This window comes from Mobula hypostoma, chromosome 1, assembly GCF_963921235.1.
Source record: "Mobula hypostoma chromosome 1, sMobHyp1.1, whole genome shotgun sequence".
NCBI lineage: Eukaryota > Metazoa > Chordata > Chondrichthyes > Myliobatiformes > Myliobatidae > Mobula > Mobula hypostoma.
In genome coordinates, this window is record NC_086097.1 from 126,339,682 (window position 1) to 126,359,500 (window position 19,819).

The following is a 19,819-nucleotide window of genomic DNA, read 5'->3' on the forward strand; positions in this document are numbered from 1 at the left end:
AGAAGCTGACTCCATCCTCATGGAAGATCCAATATCTACATAGCGCAGGTATGTGAAAGCTTTCCTGCATCACAGAATAAACTGGATGAAATTTGTGCTGAGTTGAATAAGGACCAAATCTGCAGCAAGGTCTTACAATACTGTGAGCATGGATGGCCAGTTGTTCCAAAATGAACTCGGACCTTACTGGCTTGAAAGAGACACATTCACCATTCTCAATAGTTTGCAGCTAAGAGGCTCCAGACTCGTCATTCCTGCTTCTGTGCACACTAAAATCATCAGTCAAATCCACCAAGGACATCAAGGCATTGAAAAATATTGCCTAAGAGCAAAGCAGTCCAGGTGTGAGCACACAGCTGGGAGATCTACAGGCATGTAAAACATCCTGAAGAAGGCCCCCAAATCCTAAGAATTTTCGACAAGGGCACAATTGAGAGCATCCTGACTGGCTGCATCACTGCCTGGTATGGGAACTGTACCTCCCTTTATTGCAGGACTCTGCAGAGAGTGGTGTGGACAGCCCAGCACATCTGTAGATGTGAACTTCCCACGATTCAGGATATTTACAAAGACAGGTGTGTATAAAGGGCCCGAAGGATCACTGGGGACTTGAGTCACCCCAACCACAAACTGTTCCAGCTGCTACATCCGGGAAACGGTACCGCAGCATAAAAGCCAGGACCAACAGGCTCCGGGACCGCTTCTTCCACTAGGCCATCAGACTAATTAATACATGCTGATACAATTGTATTTCTATGTTATGTTGACTGTTGTATACTATTTATTATAAATTACTGTAAATTGCACATTTATACAGCGACATCACGTAAAGATTTTTACTCCTCATGTATAGAAGGATGTAAGTAATAAAGTCAATTCAGTCAATTCAATTTAATTCAATGTGAGGCTTGGAGAAAACTGCACAAAAATCATGCTGAATCTGTCTGTTCCACAGAATTCCCAGACTTCCTATGGCGAATTGCAGTTACAGATATTTTCAAGCTGAAAAGAGACTATTATCTTTCACTGTGGATTACTACTCATGGAATGTTCAGGTGTCCAAGTTGTCCTTCACATCCTTAGCAGCAGTTATACAGTACCTGAAAGCTGTATTCACTTGCTATGGAATACCAGAGACACTTGTGTCAGACAGAATTCGGCTGCTCAGAATTCAAACCCTTTGCTAGGGACTATGAGTTCAAACATCATGCAAGCAGTCGCCAGTACCCACTGACAAATGGAGAAGCAGAAATAGCAGTGCAATCTGTTAAGATTCTCCTACTGAAGGCAAAAGCACTGCTGGCTTATTGCTCCACACCTCTTACAAATGGCTACAGTCCAATAGAGCTGTCAGTGGGCTGGAGACTGAGAACAAGCCTGCTTGTTCTTCCTTCCCTTCTCCAACCTCACTGGACTTAGTCAAAGTGAGAAATTTTGAGACAAGACAGCATGAGAAAATGATCTCTGAATTGCTCAGTTTTAGTGACTATAATTTCAATGCCCTTCTATGGGCAAGAAGTACATAACTAGTTTTTCTTTTTCTTCGGGAAGGAAAGATGTAGTGGTACTTAATAGTATTATTCCTATGCCACTCAGTTAGCCAGTCCCACATGGGAGGAGTTCACATACTGGACAAGTTGGGTTATCAGTAAATTTCAATGGAGTATCCTGCATGCTGACATCCTTGTGTGCTCTGCACTATCCCTCAATAACGAACAACAGCCACTATTGTGATAAAGAGGTGGGTGAATGAATGTTATGTGCAAATCTACACTAGGACAATTTGATACTGGTTAATTATGGACTACATGCTTTCTGGTATATTCCTATTCACAATAAATGACATATTTCATTGCCAATTTCTGGATCATCATATTTAAATTCAGCATAACTATGAATCCTTTTAATTGAAAAATCATATTATATTAACGAATCATAACTGTTCTCTGAAATACCAAGTTCATGGAAATTTTTGACACCTATACAGGATATATTAGGCCTTAATGTTTATGAATAAGAGAAAGTTTCTACATTGAATGAAACTATAGCTATAAATCTTATGTATGTACATATGAGCATTAGTCTACGGCCCTTCAAGTCTACTCTGTCATTTAATGGTCTATCAACTTCACATTCCTGCCTGCTTGAAGTAACCTTGCTTAATTGAGAACTTATCTATGTCTGTCTTAAAATAGTCAAAGGTTTTGCATTCATTTGTCATTTGAGAGAGTTCCGAAGATTCATGATCCTGTTATAGAACAAAAAAATGTTGTAATCTTTTCTTAAATCGTGACTCCTTACTTTAATCCAGTCATTCCAGGTTCTCCCATATGTGGAAATACTGTCTCCATATTCACCTTAACAAGATGTCTTAGGTTCTTTCTTGTTTCAATTAAGTCCTAATAGATGCAGACCTAGTGTGTCTAACATTTACTCATAAAATAACCCATCCATTTCCAGGTATTAGTCCAGTAAGTTTTTTTCAGAACTTCTCCCATAGTATTAACATCATTCCTTAAATAAGAAGACCAATTTTGTATACAGTTCTCCAGATGTTGCCTCACTAGTGTCCTACAAATCTGGGAATTTTATTCAATTCCCCATCCAAAAAAATCTTTTAGCTTTCCTAATTAATTGCATTAACTGCATATGAATGTTTTGTGAATTATTTGTTACGATGCCCTCTACATCTCGGAGCTCAGCTGTCTTCCACTACTTTTCTTAGCAAAATGAAAATTTCAGTTTTACCACATCTTATTCCATTGGACAAATTTTTGTCTACTCACTTAGCCTATGTGCATCATTTATGGCCTTTATGTCCTCTAAAACTTAGGTTTTTTCTGACCTTCCATTGTGTCATCAGCAATTTTATGCCCATATCTTATATAAATTGTAAAATGTTGAGGCCTGAGCAGTTATCTTCGTAGAATGCTGCTTGTAACATTTACTAAGCAAAGGTCTTTTTATTTCAACTCTGTTTCATATTAGCTATTCAATCCATGAGTTTTTATTGTGAAAAATAATATTTGATCTAGCAATGATCAAATTCCTTCTGGAAATCTAAGTTTAAGATTTTCATTGGTTCCCCTTTATCTGCGCAATATGTTACTTCTTCAAGGAACACTAACAACTTGGTTAAACCTGATTTCATTTTCACAAGATGGTATTGATTTTGTCTGATTATCTTGAATTTTTAAGATGCCTTGCCATAGGGTTTTAGTAATAGCTTTTAACATTTCCCTAATGACAAATGTTGTTAACTGTCTTACAGTTTCCTGATTTTTGTCTCCCACTCATAAAGGATTTACATCTGATCTTTTCAAATCTACTCAAATCTTCTCCAAATCCAGGGAAACCACTTATTCACCATTTCCTTGAAGGTTCAAGAATTAGATCTGTTAGAACCTAGAGACTTGCCATCTCACACTACCTAATATTCACTTGATAACTTTTCTGAGTCCCCCTCTTTCCTACTTGTACTTCTGTTCTGATTTTAACTCTTCTTGTGATTTTACCTCTAGCAAATCTTGAAGTACGGACAATTGAAGAACGTCAGACTCCATTCCATTTTGCAGCTAAGTATGGTACAGTAAGTGCTCTTAAGTGCTTACATGAACATGGTGCGAATATTCATGTGGTGGATTACAAAGAACGAACACCATTGTATCTTGCAGCACTACATGGTAAATGTCAAGATAAATATAGATGTTGAGAAATGTATGTATGCTCATGATTAGATAAGATATTGTTATTAAGTAAAAATTAGTAAATGTATCACCTCCACTTTACAGCAACCAAAGAGAAAATTCTGGAAATAATTTATGTAGCACTTCATGGATCTTTAGCAATACTAGGACACTGATGAGAGAAAAAAAAATGAAAGGGAAGGCAACAGACATTAAACATAAAAAAGATTAAAGATGCAGGGCAAAAAGAACTAGTTATGGGTTGTAAAGAAACAAAAGATGGGGTCAGGATTATAACCAACTTCTACTGCCCAACAGATTCAGGTTCAGCATTGCAGCTGGAAAGCTTTAATGTGCTTAGTTGAAGAAAACAACAGTTAAACTGGAGATAATGGTTTTCTGGGCAACTTTGAGATTGGTCCATTGCATATATTTGGTATAGGATATAAACCTAGATAGGAAAATCAGATTTTAGGAGATAAATAATATAACAAATATTACATAGATAACTTACATTTGCCAATGTTTCTAAAATGAGGTATGAGACTCATAGAACTGCCCTGAAAAGCTGACCCTTTATTTCTCTCCATAGATGCTGCCTGACCTGTTGAGTTCCTCCAGCATTTTGTGTGCACTACCCTTAACTTTAGAGGCTGTAATTACACACACACACACATTAGAGTTCTATAATGCATTTTTGATCTAGGTATAGACAGATCACAGGAATCTGTGTATTCATGTGTATAGTGGATTTCCTAAACTTGTTAAGATTGGGGATTATTGCTTCTTATTCTCATTACTCATCCTGATTTAACTCCCACATTTCACCTTTGGTGTTACTTTAATCTTCATCGATCTGGTTGGAGAATATGTGGAGGAAGAAGAGATTGGCATGTCCCTTGGTAAACGTGAGTAACACATGCATTTCAGTTTTGCAAAAAAGAAGATTTTGCAGTAAATTGCTGGTTCTTTTAAAACTAAGTCATATTCTTTGCTGCAATAAATGTATTCAATAGAGTCATTTGACCAGGAAAATATTGAACCTTCCAATGAGCCAAAAATTTAGTTTCTTTATAGATCCTGCATGACCTGCTAGCATTTCCAGCATTTTCTCCTTTTATTGAAAATTTCAGTCTCTGTATAGCACTTAAATGTGATAACTCTCCTCAGCCTCAGATAGTCTTAATGACTGTGTATTTAACTCAGGGGAGTTAATCCAGCCAGATGTGAGATCAGGCAGGAAGTGGTCAGCCCGTGTAGCAGTTGATGAGGCAGAGTCTAGATTGTTGCACAAAGAGACAGTTGGGGCTACCCAGCTAGGCCGCCAGGGACTTGGATGGGCAACCCACAAGTGGTGGTCATCTTCTACAGATAAGGAGCGACGTGAGCTTGTAACGCAAGAAATACGAGAGGTAGAAGAGGAGAAGAGGTTAGCTAAAACAGCTGGCCTGGCCAAACAAGGGGCTTGGACCTGGTGGGAAAGTGTTGAACAATGACACTTATCTTGGAATGTTCTGTGGCAGATGGAACCGCTCCGCATTTCTTTTCTATACAGAGCAGCGTACGATCTGCTCCCAACACCTGCCAACCTCAGCACCTGGTATGAAGATAAGACAGACAGGTGTGCTGTGTGTGGCGAGAAGGGAACACTTCAACATATTTTGAGTGCATGCAAGTCAATCTTGCCAGCGGCATGTAGACTTGGAGACATAACAATGTTCTCAAAGTTGTAACAGAAGTGGTTGAGCAGAGGGTACTGCAGCACAACTTATCTCATGCCCCATGCTGCACAGAACATCGCATATCATTTGTGAAAGAAGGCTCCAAGTCAAGGGTGTACAGCACAGGCTCACGATCAAGCATACTTTCTTCAGCCAATGATTGGTGTGTCAAGGCTGACCTGGATGGGAAAGGCAGTTTCCCGGAGCAAATAGCTTTCACCACATTGCATCCAGATATAATCTTATGGTCTGACACCAGTAAAGAAGTGGTTATTGGTGAACTCACAGTCCCCTGGGAAGACAACATCGACGAAGCCCATGAGTGCAAGCTAACCAAGTATGCAGAATTAAGATCAGAGTGCAGAGACAGAGGGTGGAAGGTCTCATGCTATCCATTCGAAGCAGGTTGCCGTGGGTTTATTGCGTTCACTTTCCAGAAGTGGCTACGTGACCTTGGCTTCACTAGAAGAGAGATCAAGTCAACCAGCAGGGCTGTAGCTGAGGCAGCAGAGACAGGATCATCATGGGTGTGGACCAAGTACGTCCAGAGGGGCAGATAGTCAGACAGAGTATCCATCTTTTGCAAACCCTTCAGTAGTTGCATAGACACCTGAAGAGTAGACTATCTGTTGGATGGAAGCAACCAACAACTCTGATAGAGGCAGATGCCAAGTTTTTAAGCTCACCAGTGGGAGGTGGTGCTTTAGCACTGCTGGCCCACTACCTCAAGGGAGTCTTGATCATAAGCGGGCCAAAACTCTTGAAGACAGATGGCAGATCAACTGATGATCCCACTGGTGATAGCACAGGACAGTTAACATCTTAGTCCAAGTGTATTTTCAATTCAATTCTAAAAATAAAAGAAAGGTTGTATTTTGAATCACCTTTCAGATTGCACAATTCTTTTACAGGCAATAAGTACTTTCCAATTGTGAGAAGTGTGGCAGGAAATTCTCATTCTCTCTCTCTCTCTCTCACTCACTCACTGTGATAAATGAAAATATGCTTTAGGATAAATAATGCTATACAATATTAGATTAGATTAAATTATGAGGACACGCAGTCCTCTTTTATTGTCATTTAGTAATGCATGCATTAAGAAATGATACAATATTCCTCCGGTGTGATATCACAGAAACACAGAACAGACCAAGAGTGAAAAACTGACAAAAACCACATAATTATAACATATAGTTACAACAGTGCAAGCAATACCGTAACTTGATAAAGAACAGGCTGTGAGCACGGTAAAAAAAGTTCAAAGTCTCTCGAAAGTCCCACATCTCACGCGGACAGGAGAAGGAAGAAAAATCTCCATGCCATACCCGACCACAGTCCAACTCTGAGTTGTCTGAAAACTTCGAGCTCCGACCAGCCCTCCGATGCCAAGTACCGAGCACCATCTCTGCCGAATGCTTTGACTCCAGCCCGGGTCACCAGCAGCAGAAGAAATTTTCTTTGCATCCATAAGGAAAAAAGGAAGCAGATTATAATTCAGGGTCTCATTCAAAAGTAGGTAGCTCAAGTATTCCCTTGATGCTTAATCGAAGTTGAACTATTTTTGTGTTAAGTCCTCTGGGATGGAACTTGACTGACAAAAATATAGCTATCTAATTAATCACAGTTATCTATTTTAATAAATATATACAAATGTTATTATGTACTTAGTGTGTAATCAAGTTGGCAGAAAACAGTACATATTGATGGTTTTACCTTCTCTCATAATCTTTATCCCTAAAGGGAAATATGCCCTGCTGGGTTGTTTTCCATACCTTCCAGCAAAGACATTTTGACTTATGTAACATGCCTTGTATTCCTTTCAGCAGATGATAAAGAAAATAATTCAATGTTAAAAGCTAAGTGTATTTTTCTGACGATAGAAAACTATTAGGTCAAACTAGAATTCGACCTTTAGGAGCAAAATCAGTAAGTTTATTTTCATCCAAAGTCTCTCTTCGAACATGTCCTAACAAAGATGGCTATCTGTTTAACACTGTTGATAAGAAATATAATGAAATCTAAATTAACGAAAAGAAGAACATTTAGAGGAGAAAAGTACTATAACAAATAATCAGTGTGGATTTCAAAAGGGAAATTTTGGTTGACCAGCTTTAAACTCTTTGGAGGGGTCACAGGGAGTCTAAATAATGGTTCTGCTCTTGGTGCAATTTATCCAGATTTTCAGGCCTTCAGTAAAATAAAATTTACCAATAATGGCCTAATGATTAAAGAAGATCAAAGGAAAAATCAAAGAAGATGGAGTGAGGGAGGTGCAGTTGAATGGATTGCTAGCTGGCTTCGTGATAGAAGGCATGGGTAGTAGTAAAAGATATATACAGTATTTGCAGTGGGAGATGTTGGTGTTCCACAGAACAGTATTTTGGGATCACTGTTGACAATGTGTAACAGAACTTTAGGCACTGTGTCTAAAACAGTTTCTAAATTACCAAATTGGGGTGATAGTCAGTACTTGGATGACTGCAATTGATTACAGGACGTTTCCTTGCACAATGGGCAAATGAATTTCAACACAGAAACAGGAAGATTATTACCTAAAAGATGCTGTGAAGAAACCAAAGTATCTTGGAGTACAAGTACAATTAAGACAAATAAAAATGCAAACCAAGCATTTGAGTTTAATTCTGGAATAATAGATTTAAAAATGTGGAATGATATGCTGAACCTTGAATGAACATTGAATGATCACACTTAACATATTGGGTATTGTTCTAGTTACCATATTATAGAAATAATGTGCAGAGAAGATATACATGGGTGGTACCAGAAATGAAAAGGGTAGTCATGGTAGAAAAGTATGAACACACTGTCTCTCTGCTTTTGAGTAAAGAAGACAAATGATTTGCATCTCAGAGATCCTGAGATTAAGAAAGATTTTGCTAGAATTGGATTCAGGGTATAATTAGAGGTCTTCAACATAATATAGTCACTTGGAAATGGAAAAGAACATTTAGATAAAAAAGAATGTGGAATAATTTTTTAAAATGCTGAACATCAGGAAACTCGAGGGTTATGTTGATAGATGTACATGAAGAAAGACAGGAGCAGAGTTACTGTGATATGTATCCTATGTAATATAACTTCTGTATATCAGACAAGATGTAATTGAATGAAAAAGCAGCCTGAGGACTAAATGTTTTATGCCTGTTATACAGCATGTAGAATGTTCAGGTGTGTAATGCTATGGGTAAATACTTGTTTCATAGCCCTCATTCTATTTCTTCAGTCATAATAACACTAGGTGAATGAGAAGAAGCTGTTTAATTACTCAAGCACAGGATATGTAAAATCTAATAATGATTACCAAAACATCTCATTTTGTCTAGAAAAATTAATTGAATGGAACTTTAGGTCCAATATTTACAAAATTATTCTCTTCATTTAAAGGCAGTTATACAAACATCAAAATATTCAACAGGAATTCTGCAGATGCTGGAAATTCAAGCAACATACATCAAAGTTGCTGGTGAACGCAGCAGGCCAGGCAGCATCTATAGGAAGAGGTGCAGTCGACGTTGCCTGGCGAAGGGTCTCGGCCTGAAACGTCGACTGCACCTCTTCCTATAGATGCTGCCCGGCCTGCTGCGTTCACCAGCAACTTTGATGTATGTTGATCAAAATATTCAGGAGTGTTTACTTTGCAATAAAACAACATGTGAATGATGCTGGCCTTTGTTAATGTGTAGTTCAGCTTGTGGAGAAAATAGTTCTGTGAATTGCAAATTTCCATATGTTGTTAGCTGATGTGCACCACTCTAAATTTACAAAAGTGATATTACATATTTAATCTCCTTCAGTTGAGAGACAAATGAGAGTCAGTGGATGTTGTTTACTTGACAATTTTTAGAAGGCCCTTGACAAGGGGCCACACGTGACAATGCAAAACCAAATTAGAACCCGTGATATTACAGGAAAGGTACTAGTATAGATAAAACGTTGGCTGACAGACATGAGGCAAAAAGTGGAAATAAAGGGGCCTTTTCTGGTTGGCTGCTGGTGACAAATATTCTTTCACAGGGGTCAGTGTTGGGATCGTTTCTTTTCACGTTATTTGTCAATAAATTGTATGATGGCTTTGTGGCCAAGTTGAAGATGATATGACAATAAGTAGAGGGGAAGGAAGGTAGGTTGAGGAAGTAGGGAGTCTGCCGAAGGGCATGGGCAAATTAGGAGAATGGGGAAAGAAGTGGTTGATGAAATATAGTAAATGGTCATGCACTTTGGTAGAAAGAATAAAGGCATAAACTATTTTCTAAATGGGGAGAAAATTCAGTATTCAGAGCTGCAAAGGGAATTGGGAATCCTTGTGCAGGATTCCCTAAGGGTTATTTTTGTCCATGTTGCTTTTAAGTAAAACGTACTGACAGGATCACAAAGGATCCATTTTGGAACATAAATCAGATTGATCACAAAGATGGAAATTGTTTTTAAAAGCTGCTGATGCCAGAATTATGAGATAAAAATAGATAATACTAGAAACTCACAACAGGTCAAAAAGCATCTGTAGAAAAAGAAACAGTGTTAATATCTTCAAACTGAAACGGTAACTTTATTTCTCTTCCCATTAAAACTGCTGACCTACTGACTGTTTCCAGCATTGTATGGTGATCATTAGAGTAAGGAGATCCTTAGAGATCAAATATTGACCTATTCCAAATATTATCCATGGTGATCTGGATTCATGGTGATGATATAAGAGCATGAGACCACAAGATAGAGGAGCAGAATTAGGCCATTTGGCCCATCGAGTCTGCTCCGCCATTTCATCATGGCTGATCCATTTTCCCTCTCAGCCCCAATCTCCAGCCTTCTCCCCATATCCCTTCATGCCCTGACCAATCTAGAATCTATCAACTTCTGCCTTAAATATACATAAACACTTTGCTACCATGCCGCATGTGGCAACGAATTCGACAGGTTCATCACTCTCTGGCTAAAGAAATTCCTTGTCATCTCCATTCTAAAACAATGCTTCTCTATTCTGAGACTGTGTTCTGTTGTCCTAGACTCTCCCACTATTGGAAACAACCTCTCCAGATCCACTCCATTCAGGCTTTCCAGCATTCAATAGGTTTCAATTACATCACCTCTCATTCTTCTGGATTCCATGAATACAGGCCCACAGCCATCAAACGCTCTTCATATGACAAGCCATTCAATCTTGGTTTGAGAAACTCCTTTGAATCCTCTCCAGTGTCAGCAAATCCTTTTGAAGATAAGGGGCCCAAATCCATTCACAATACTCCAAGTGAGGCCTCACCAGTGCTTTATTAAGCCTCAACATTACATCCTTGCTTTTATATACTCGTCCTCCTGAAATGATTAGTAACATCACATTTAGAGTTTTGAATTTTTGCTACATTTAGAAAATAGTCTACCCTTTTATTTCTTCTACCAAAGTGCATAACCATACACTTTCTGACACTGTATTCCATCTGCCACTTCTTTCTCCTTCTCCTAATCTGTCTAAGTCCTTCTGTAGCCTCTTTACATCCTTAAAACTACATGCCCCTCCACTTGTCTTCGTATCATCTGCAAAAAACCATCAATTCCATCATCCAAGTCATTGACATATAATGTAAAAAGAAGCGGTCCCAACACAGACCCCTATGGAACACCACCAGTCATAGGCAGTTAACCAGAAAAGGTCCCCTTTATTCCCGCTCTTTACCTCCTGCCAATCAGCTACTACTTTATCCATACTAGAACCTTTCAAGGTAAAGATCTCTCATGAAAATTATAAGGGATTTTGGTGAGACTGAACCTGGAATATTATGTAGTTTTTTTGGTCTACACCTAAAGAGGGGTTATACTTCACGCGAACAGGATACAGTGAGAATAAACTGGATTGTTTCATGGGATTTGACATTTGATAACAGATTGAGTGTTCCAAACCTGTATTATTGAGAACCAGGGCAACAATCTGAAAAAAGGGGCAAACCATTAAGAGATTAGTGAATAGATACTGTGTGGAAGCTTATTAGATTTCTGGTTGTTAGGAATAAAGGAAAGTTCAGGAAAAAGGTGTCGAGGTAGAAGATCTTGATGAATGTCATATCAGTGCTGTAGGGTAGGAAATCTATCATTCTTACCATGTCTGGCCTACTTGTGACTCTAAATCCACAGCAATATAGTTATGACCTGCCCTCTAAAAAGGCCTAGTATGAGAGGTGATTGATAAGTTCATGGCTTAAGGTAGAAGGAGTCAGTTTTAGAAAACCTAACACATTTATTTTTCAACATAGTCCCCTCCTACATGTACATACTTAGTCCAGTGGTCGTGGCACATATAGATCCCTTCTTTGTAGAAGTGGTCCACAACAGGGGTGCTTGATAAGTTCGTGGCCTAAAGTAGAAGGAGATGAGTTATTAATTTCAAACTTTCTGCATTATCACTCAGAGTTGAACTGTAGGTGCATGTAACGAGAACGTCTTGGACCTCCAGGTGGTCCACAGCAGGGGTGATTGATAAGTTCGTGGCCTTAGGTAGACGGCGATACAGCTCTTGTTACATGCATTGGTGGTTCAACTCTTTGAGTGAAAATGCAGAAAGTTTGAAGTTAAAAACTCATCTCCTTCCACCTTAGGCCATGAACTTATCAATCACCCCTGCTGTGGTCCACTTACTGGAGGTCCAAGATGCCGACTTCTACAAAGAAGGGATCCGGATGCTCCACGACTGCTGGGCTAAGTGTGTAAATGTAGGAAAAATAAATGTGCTAGGTTTTCTAAAAATGACTCCTTCTACCTTAGGCCACGAACTTATCAATCTCCCCTCGTAAGATCACTTGGAATCCATCTGGAAAAATTGCCCTGTTAATCTGTACCTCTACTTGCTGGAAGGACATTGACTATAAAAGCCTGCAATCACAATCACAGAAGTTTTCTTCCAAGCAACACAGCATCCTAATTTAGAAATATATTTGAGTTCATTCACCGTCAATAGGTCAGGATCCTGGAATTCCATCCCTACCAACATTGTGGGTGTACCCATAACTCAAGGATTGCAGCAGTTTAAGAAGGCAACTCACCTTCACCTTCTCTAGAGCAATTAGGGATTGGCAGTTAATTGCTGGCTCAGTCACTTCCCTTGAATAAACAAAGAAGGGTCCAATATCTTATTCCTGCTGGCAGTTCTAGTGTTCTGAATATAACTCTGTAAATACATTGATGTGCTAAGTGTGATATATGTAATGAAGAAAGCTTCAAAAGATAAATTATGATAAAGGTGTAATAACATTTTTTTTCATTTTAAGGTCAAAATGAAGCGGCAATGTTTCTCTTGAATCTTGGTTGTGATGCTGGTGCTTTGGATGCTTTTGATCAAAGTTCTTTGAATATAATGTTGCTCAACATGCCTGAAGTGGTAAAATACTTACTAAAATTACTTAGATTTTCTGTAAAAGATATTAGCTTTATGGAATATGCTTAATTTTACCCCATAGCCATCTAGTACGGTGGGATATTTTTCAGTATGGTAAAACAAAATCTGCCATAGTGTTTTTGCTTAGGGTGTCATTTGCAAACCTGACACAAATTGTTTATGTTTCAATTGTAGTCTGTTGCTTTTGATGGAACCTATTTTTACAGTGGGGAGCAATCAGCAATTGGTACATGTATTTAGCATTAGTGATTGAAAGTTATTTTTCTGAACCCAGGATAATTTCTATGCATAATGACAGTTGAACATCTTACAGAGTGACTCATCCAGTCTGTTACTTTTGATTCCAACTGACAAAAAGTGCATTTGATGCTTCTGTTAGTCACATTTTCTATTTGATCTATTCTTAGTGAATCTGCCATATACTGCTGTGCAAATCTTGGCAATGATGAACCAGAATTAAATCTCATAAAGGAGAACATTTCACTAACGTTATGAACTTGTGAAATAGTCAGCTTATTTTTACGGTTACATTATATTAGCTTATAATTGACCCCTGAAAGAAATTTTCCCTTTGTTGTTAAAAAAGATTCTTCTGTTATCACTTCTCTGCAGATTGCCTGAATCAGCTCCTACTGAATACTTTAAATTCTCAGCATCCACATTGTTTTACAGTTTTCAACCTACTAGTGCCTCTTTTGATTTTGGACTAATCAAATGTCTTCTGGAAGCACAACCTTTTCCCTCTGACTTTGAATCTAGATCTTTTTCCTTAGTCACTGGCTGATTCAACCCAACCTTAACTTTTTCCTTCAACTAATGCAGCCTTCTGGCCCTCAGCCAATTCATGATAAATTGACCATATTATTCAATTGAGTATTGTGGAAGTGGAATGGGAGGCAACTGCAGAACCTCCAGGAACCTTATTGTGAACAACTTTGATCTTCAGAATCATGTTTAGAACATATAACATAGAACATAGATATCTACAGCACATTACAGCCCCTTTGGCCTACAATGTTGTGCTGACCATGTAACCTATTCTAGAAGCTGCTTAGAATTACCCTACCGCATAGTGTTATATTTCTCTAAGCTCCATGTACCTATCTAACAGTCTCTTAAAAGACCCTATTGTATCTGCCTCCACCACCATCGCTGGCAGAACATTCCATGCACCCACCACTTACTCCTGACATCCCCTCTGTATCTGCTTCCAAGCACCTTAAAACTATGCCCCTCATGTTAGCCATTTTATCCCTGTGTAAAAGCCTCTGGCTATCCACATGATCAATGCTTCTCATCATCTTATACACCTGTATCAGGTCACCTCTCCTCCATCGCTCCAAGGAGAAAAGGCAAAGTTCACTCAACTTGTTTTCATAAGGCATACTCTCCAATTCAGGTAACATCCTTGTAAATCTCCTCTGCACTTGCTATAGTATCCACATCCTTCCTGTAGTTAGGTTACCAGAACTGAACACAGTACTCCAAGTGGGGTCTAATTAAGGTCTTATGTAGGTGTAACATTACCTCAGGGCTCTTGTTCTCAATCCCACAGTTGATGAATGCCAACACACCATACGCCTTCTGAACAATACTGTCAACCTGCGCAGCATCTTTGAGTGTCCTATGGACGCAGACCCCAAAATCTCTCTGATCCTCCACTGTGCCAAGACTCTTACCATTAATACTTTATTCTGTCTTCATATTTGACATACCAAAATGGGTTGAACTCCATTTGCCACTTCTCAGCCCAGTTCTGCATCCTATGCCCTGCTATAACCCTGATAACACTCCAGACTATCCACAACACCCCAACCTTTGTGTCATCAGCAGACTTTCTAACCCACCCTTCCATTTCTTCATCCAGGTCATTTATGAAAATCACAAAGAGTGGTGGGGGTGTTCCCAGAACAAATCCCTGTGGAACACCACTGGCCACCAACCTCCATGCAGAATATGAACCATCTACTGCCACCCTTTGCCTTCTGTGAGCAAGTCAATTCTGGATCCACAGTGCAAGGTCTCCTTGGATCCTATGCCTCCTTACTTTCTGAATGACCCTTGCATGGGGAACCTTATCAAATGTCTTACTAAAACCCATATACACTGCATCCACAGCTCTACTTTCATCAATGTGTTTTGTTACAACCTCAAAGAATTCAATCAGACTCATAAGGCACGATCTGCCCTTGACAAAGCCGTGCTGCTAATCAGATTATGCCTCTCCAAATGCTCATAAATCCTGCCTCTCAGGGTCTTCTCCAACAACTTGCCCACCACTGAAATAAGACTCACAGGTCTATAATTTTCTGGGTTATCTCTATACCCTTTCTTGAACAAGTGGACAACATTTGCAACCCTCCAGTCCTCCGGTACTTCTCCCATCCCCATTGATTATTGCAAAGGTAATTGTCAAAGGCTCAACAGTCTCCTCCCTCACTTCCCACAGTAGCCTGGGGTATATCTTGTCTGGTTCTGGTTACTTATCTAATTTAATGCTTCTCAAAAGCTCCAACATATACTCTTTCTTAATGTTTATATGCTCAAGCTTTTCTGCCACTGTAAGTCATTCCCAGAATTGCCAAGGTCCTTTTCCCCTTTGACAGATATTAATATTAATCTGTTTTGTTTTTACTAATTACAAGCAAGAGAAAATCTGCAGATGCTGGAAATCCAAACAACACACACAAAATGCTGGAGAAACTCAGCAGGCCAAGCAGCATCCATGGAAAAAAGTACAGTTGACATTTCAGGCCCAGACCCAGCATTTTGTGTGTTGCTTTGTTTTTACTAATTTTGTCTTTGGCAACATTTTATGTGATACCAATTGTTTCTGGGGCTTTCTGGAGTTGTCATTGTAGTTTTATCACAAAAGCAGTAGGTAAGGTCAGTAGAAATGGAAAGGGATAGAGTGGATAGGTGATTCTTCAGAAATAGAATGAAGAATCTGTAGAATTTCTCTATCTGTAGAATGTTAAAATAGTTGGAGAAAATAAACAGAATCAATTGTTCTGGCATCATGTAAAGGAAGAAGCTACTATGTGTGTTGAAATCCATCAATCCTTTCAGGAAAGTCAAAATAGTGAAAGACATTGTTCTCTTATTCATTAGAAGACTATCAGAATATGTTATATATTATTGTTTTTTACTTCCATGACCACTAATGATTTTCTACCAGCCCTTTTTAGTCCATCTCTTTTCCTTCTATGGAAAGAATTCAGAATGTCCCGGGATAACCACAAAACAAAGAAAAACATCAACCCTGCCACAATAAACTAACAAAAGTACAATTAGCAACACTCTCCCCACATGAGAAGAAAAGAGATTGCATAACGGCAACAAGAGCAACAACTGCCCCACACAGAAAAACAAATCATGCTAACTCATTCTCTGACTTACACTTGAACTGCTCAGTTTTTTAACTCAATACATTTTTCACAGCAGTCAAATAGACTTTTCCCATTGCTATTATATTTTTTTAGAAAAATCTGCAAATATCAAATGACAAATATTTAATCCTTTACAGGCATATTAAACATTGTGCACTGGATGCTTATGGTAAGCACGTTCTATAAAAATCAGATCAGATTTTGAAAATATTGGCTGAGAAAAAGAAACAGCAGCTTAAGGTTGATATTGAAGAACAATTTCTGAACATGTAGTTTGTGAGTACGTATCTACAAAACAGCTTTGAAAATATGGTTTCTGTCATATCTGCACTAGGAAACTATGTGGTGATATTGCTTACATTTCTCTTTGAGTGATAACTTCAGGTCAAGTGACAGAGGTATCACAGGAATTTGTTTTATTATTTATTTAGGGATACAGTACAGTAACAGGCCCTTCCAGCCCAATGAACTTGCACTACCCAATTATACCCATGTGACCAATTAACCTGCTAACTCATATTTCCTTGGTGTATTGGTAGAAATTGGAGCACCCAGAAGAAGCCCAGGTGGTCATGGGGTGAACATACAGGCTTCTTACAGACAATGGCTGAATTGCACCCAGATTGCAAGCATTGTAATAGTGTTATGCTAACCACTATGCTACCCATTAGAACTTTTATAGAGGAAGCATAGAAATGCTCACGTTCAAAAACTATGTACGCATACAGTCTTCAATGATGCCCACACTTATCTTGATGGCTTTGAGGAATTGTTTAGAACCAGATGATTTTTCTAGTCTGCTGATCTGCCTCCAGACAAATTCATTTGTCCGTTGATGTCAAGATCGTCACCCTCAACTACCTAATTTCAGGATTATTTCAGGCATTTCCTGAATTTATATAATATCTCACAGTTTGCTTCTCACAGCAGCAATAGGGAGGCCTTTAATGGTTCATACTCAAGGACAAGGATTAACTCTGTTACAAAAGAAGTTGAGGTGAAGCAAACATATGGACTTTCTAACATGGCTGGCTTCTCTGAAGTTAAGACAATACACTGGTCTGCAAGCAATTAGGTCTCCCTTTCTGAAGTCAGTACATTATGATCCATGAGTTTCTGCTCCTTCAGTCTTCAAATTGTGATTGACCATTTGTGGTATCTCAATTTTCCAGAAAGCTTGCATAGGACTCTTATCCTCAATGAGTCCAATTTGATGGGATTCTTTGGGACCAACACTGCCCTAACTGCTGAACCTATTCATCATTCCCAGGCTTCGACACCCTGGCCATGCTTCAATAACAAGCCAGGGTAGCACCAGGGGTCTAGTGGAGAATGCCCTTATCTCTTGGATGAGATTTTGTTGTTTGCATCAGTATGTCAACATATAGAGGAGGTAGCCTCTGCATCCAACATATCTGTTAGTTCCATAATTTTGCCAAAAGGTCTTCAGCCCGAAGTGCTAAAATTGTTTCGCTTTCTACTGATGTTGCCTGATCTGCTGAGTATTTTCAGCATTTTTTCTGTTTTAGTTCAGATTTCCAGTATCTGAAAATACTTTAATTTTATTTACATTCTCCAGAGACAACTGTTGGGACCTGAAAACGATGTGCCTCTAGTTGAAGAAACTATATGGTTGTGACTCTGTTCCTGATCAAACTGCTTTTGGCTATTGCATTTATGTAAGGTGTGCATAACCTAAAAGTGACTATGTAGTGACTGGTCTCCTTTGAATAATCACACCACATCTCATCATGGATCCGTGTAAATACTAATAGCAATTCACCCTATTCACTGTTTTAGTCATGAAATCATGAAGTTATAAAGAGGCAATAGTGCATCCTTGCTTAATAGTTTTACACAAGACATTCTTTACAAATGATTACCTTTATTATGAGGAGGCTTAGTTCATTAACAGCTGTGGCTTAACAGTTTAAATAAAACAGCCATTTGGTAGTTATATTAATGTCTTTTACAATGCAAATGTTGGAGTGATGGAAAAGGACTGGATGATGTTTGAGAATAAGACTAATGGATTTTTGCTGGGTTTACTATTAAAGAGCTATAGAAAAAAAGTTGGGTAATAATACATAGCATGAACTCAAAGAATGGTGAGACCATATTGTTTTTATGTAATTATGCCAACAATATGGTAGAAGCTGTTACTGACCATTAGTCAGACCAGAATATAACTAACAAGAATGACCAATTTGTTTCAATGTTATATACTAATCGTTTTATAAATTCTCCCCCTCTGAAGGCATTTGATGCATTAAATCAGTTCTACCTACTTGATCATTCAAACCAAGTACAGTTCTTTTACCTGAAATACCTGGAGCCAGATATCTTTGAAGGTGGGATTTATTTTAATATATGAACCGACGATTGTTGTGAGCAGATCTAATTAAAGTGGTAATTGATTATTGTGTATCATTTTCTGGATATTCACTGGCACTTCTGTGTGAAAGTATCGCATTAGATAAAAATGCTTGGAAGTCCTTTTCATTGCTTTCTTTGGAAGGGCCATCATTGGAAACTTGAGTCATGTAGTAAAATTTCAACAATTTGCTTGTGGGGCCAGGAACATTGGAAATGCTCCTCCAATTTCCACAATAACATCCTGGGATGCTGCTATATTGGTTTACTTCCTCTCCTCAGAATGTCCTCCTTCCCTCTAGACTTGCCTCAGTGGTATGCCCTAGGAAACAATCTGATTATCTGTTTGCATCCTACAAACCACGTGATATTGTAGTCATGCACTAATAATGGCTGGGCCTCCTGTAAGGGTGTTCAAGCAATCACCCACGCAAAATGCTGTGCTGTATTTCTTCTTAAGGAGAGTCATACTAAAGCTTTGATTTAAGCCAGTACTGTTTGGATTTTAATTAAGGAGCTACCACAAAAGGATCAATTTCTCTAATGTTTATTTACTAGTGGGGGTAATGCACATTTTTATGTGCGTTGCTTAAGAATAAAGCCAACAGTTCTAATACTGAGACATGACTTGTTGCTCTTTGGGACAAAATTAATTTATATCTTTGTCATTCTGCTCTTACTTTTAGAGCAAGAAAAAGACAGAAAACAAGCGGTAAGCATTTGGCAAAGAAATGGTAGATAAATTGCATTCAGGTCAAGGATTCAGTAATTTACAATATTATTGATATTAACCTACTGTAAATGCAACAGAACTTCCCCTTCATTTGCTGTTGCTGGCTATCTCCCCTCTATCTTTCAATCCAGATGAGGAGTCTCAACCCGAAATGTCTATTTCTTTCTACAGATGCTATCTAACTCATTGAGTTCCTCCAGCTGTTTATTTTTTGATTGAGGTTCCAATTTCTGCTGTCTCTTTGAAACTGAACTGGTCATTCCTATCCATAATTCAGTGTAACTACTTGTTTGCATTCTTCTAAATTTTAACTCTGTTTTATAGTTGTGGAGAAATATTCTTTAATCTTAAAAATGTAAATCATTGCAACACAAAAACTGTACTTTATTTTATGTTAATTGCATTTCAATGTACAATTTAGGCAAGCAAATTTTGTCCCAGAAAAGCTGTGAAGAAATCTTCTCTACCATTATAAAGCCTCTCCCCCAACTCTCAACCTATATACCCCCATAATA

At 38.5% G+C, this 19,819-nt stretch overlaps 1 pseudogene; it reads left to right on the forward strand.

The window, feature by feature from the left end:
- LOC134343795 (receptor-interacting serine/threonine-protein kinase 4-like) overlaps positions 1-19,287 on the forward strand; it is a 39,985-nt pseudogene extending 20,698 nt beyond the window's left edge.
- Positions 19,288-19,819: the final 532 nt, after the last annotated feature.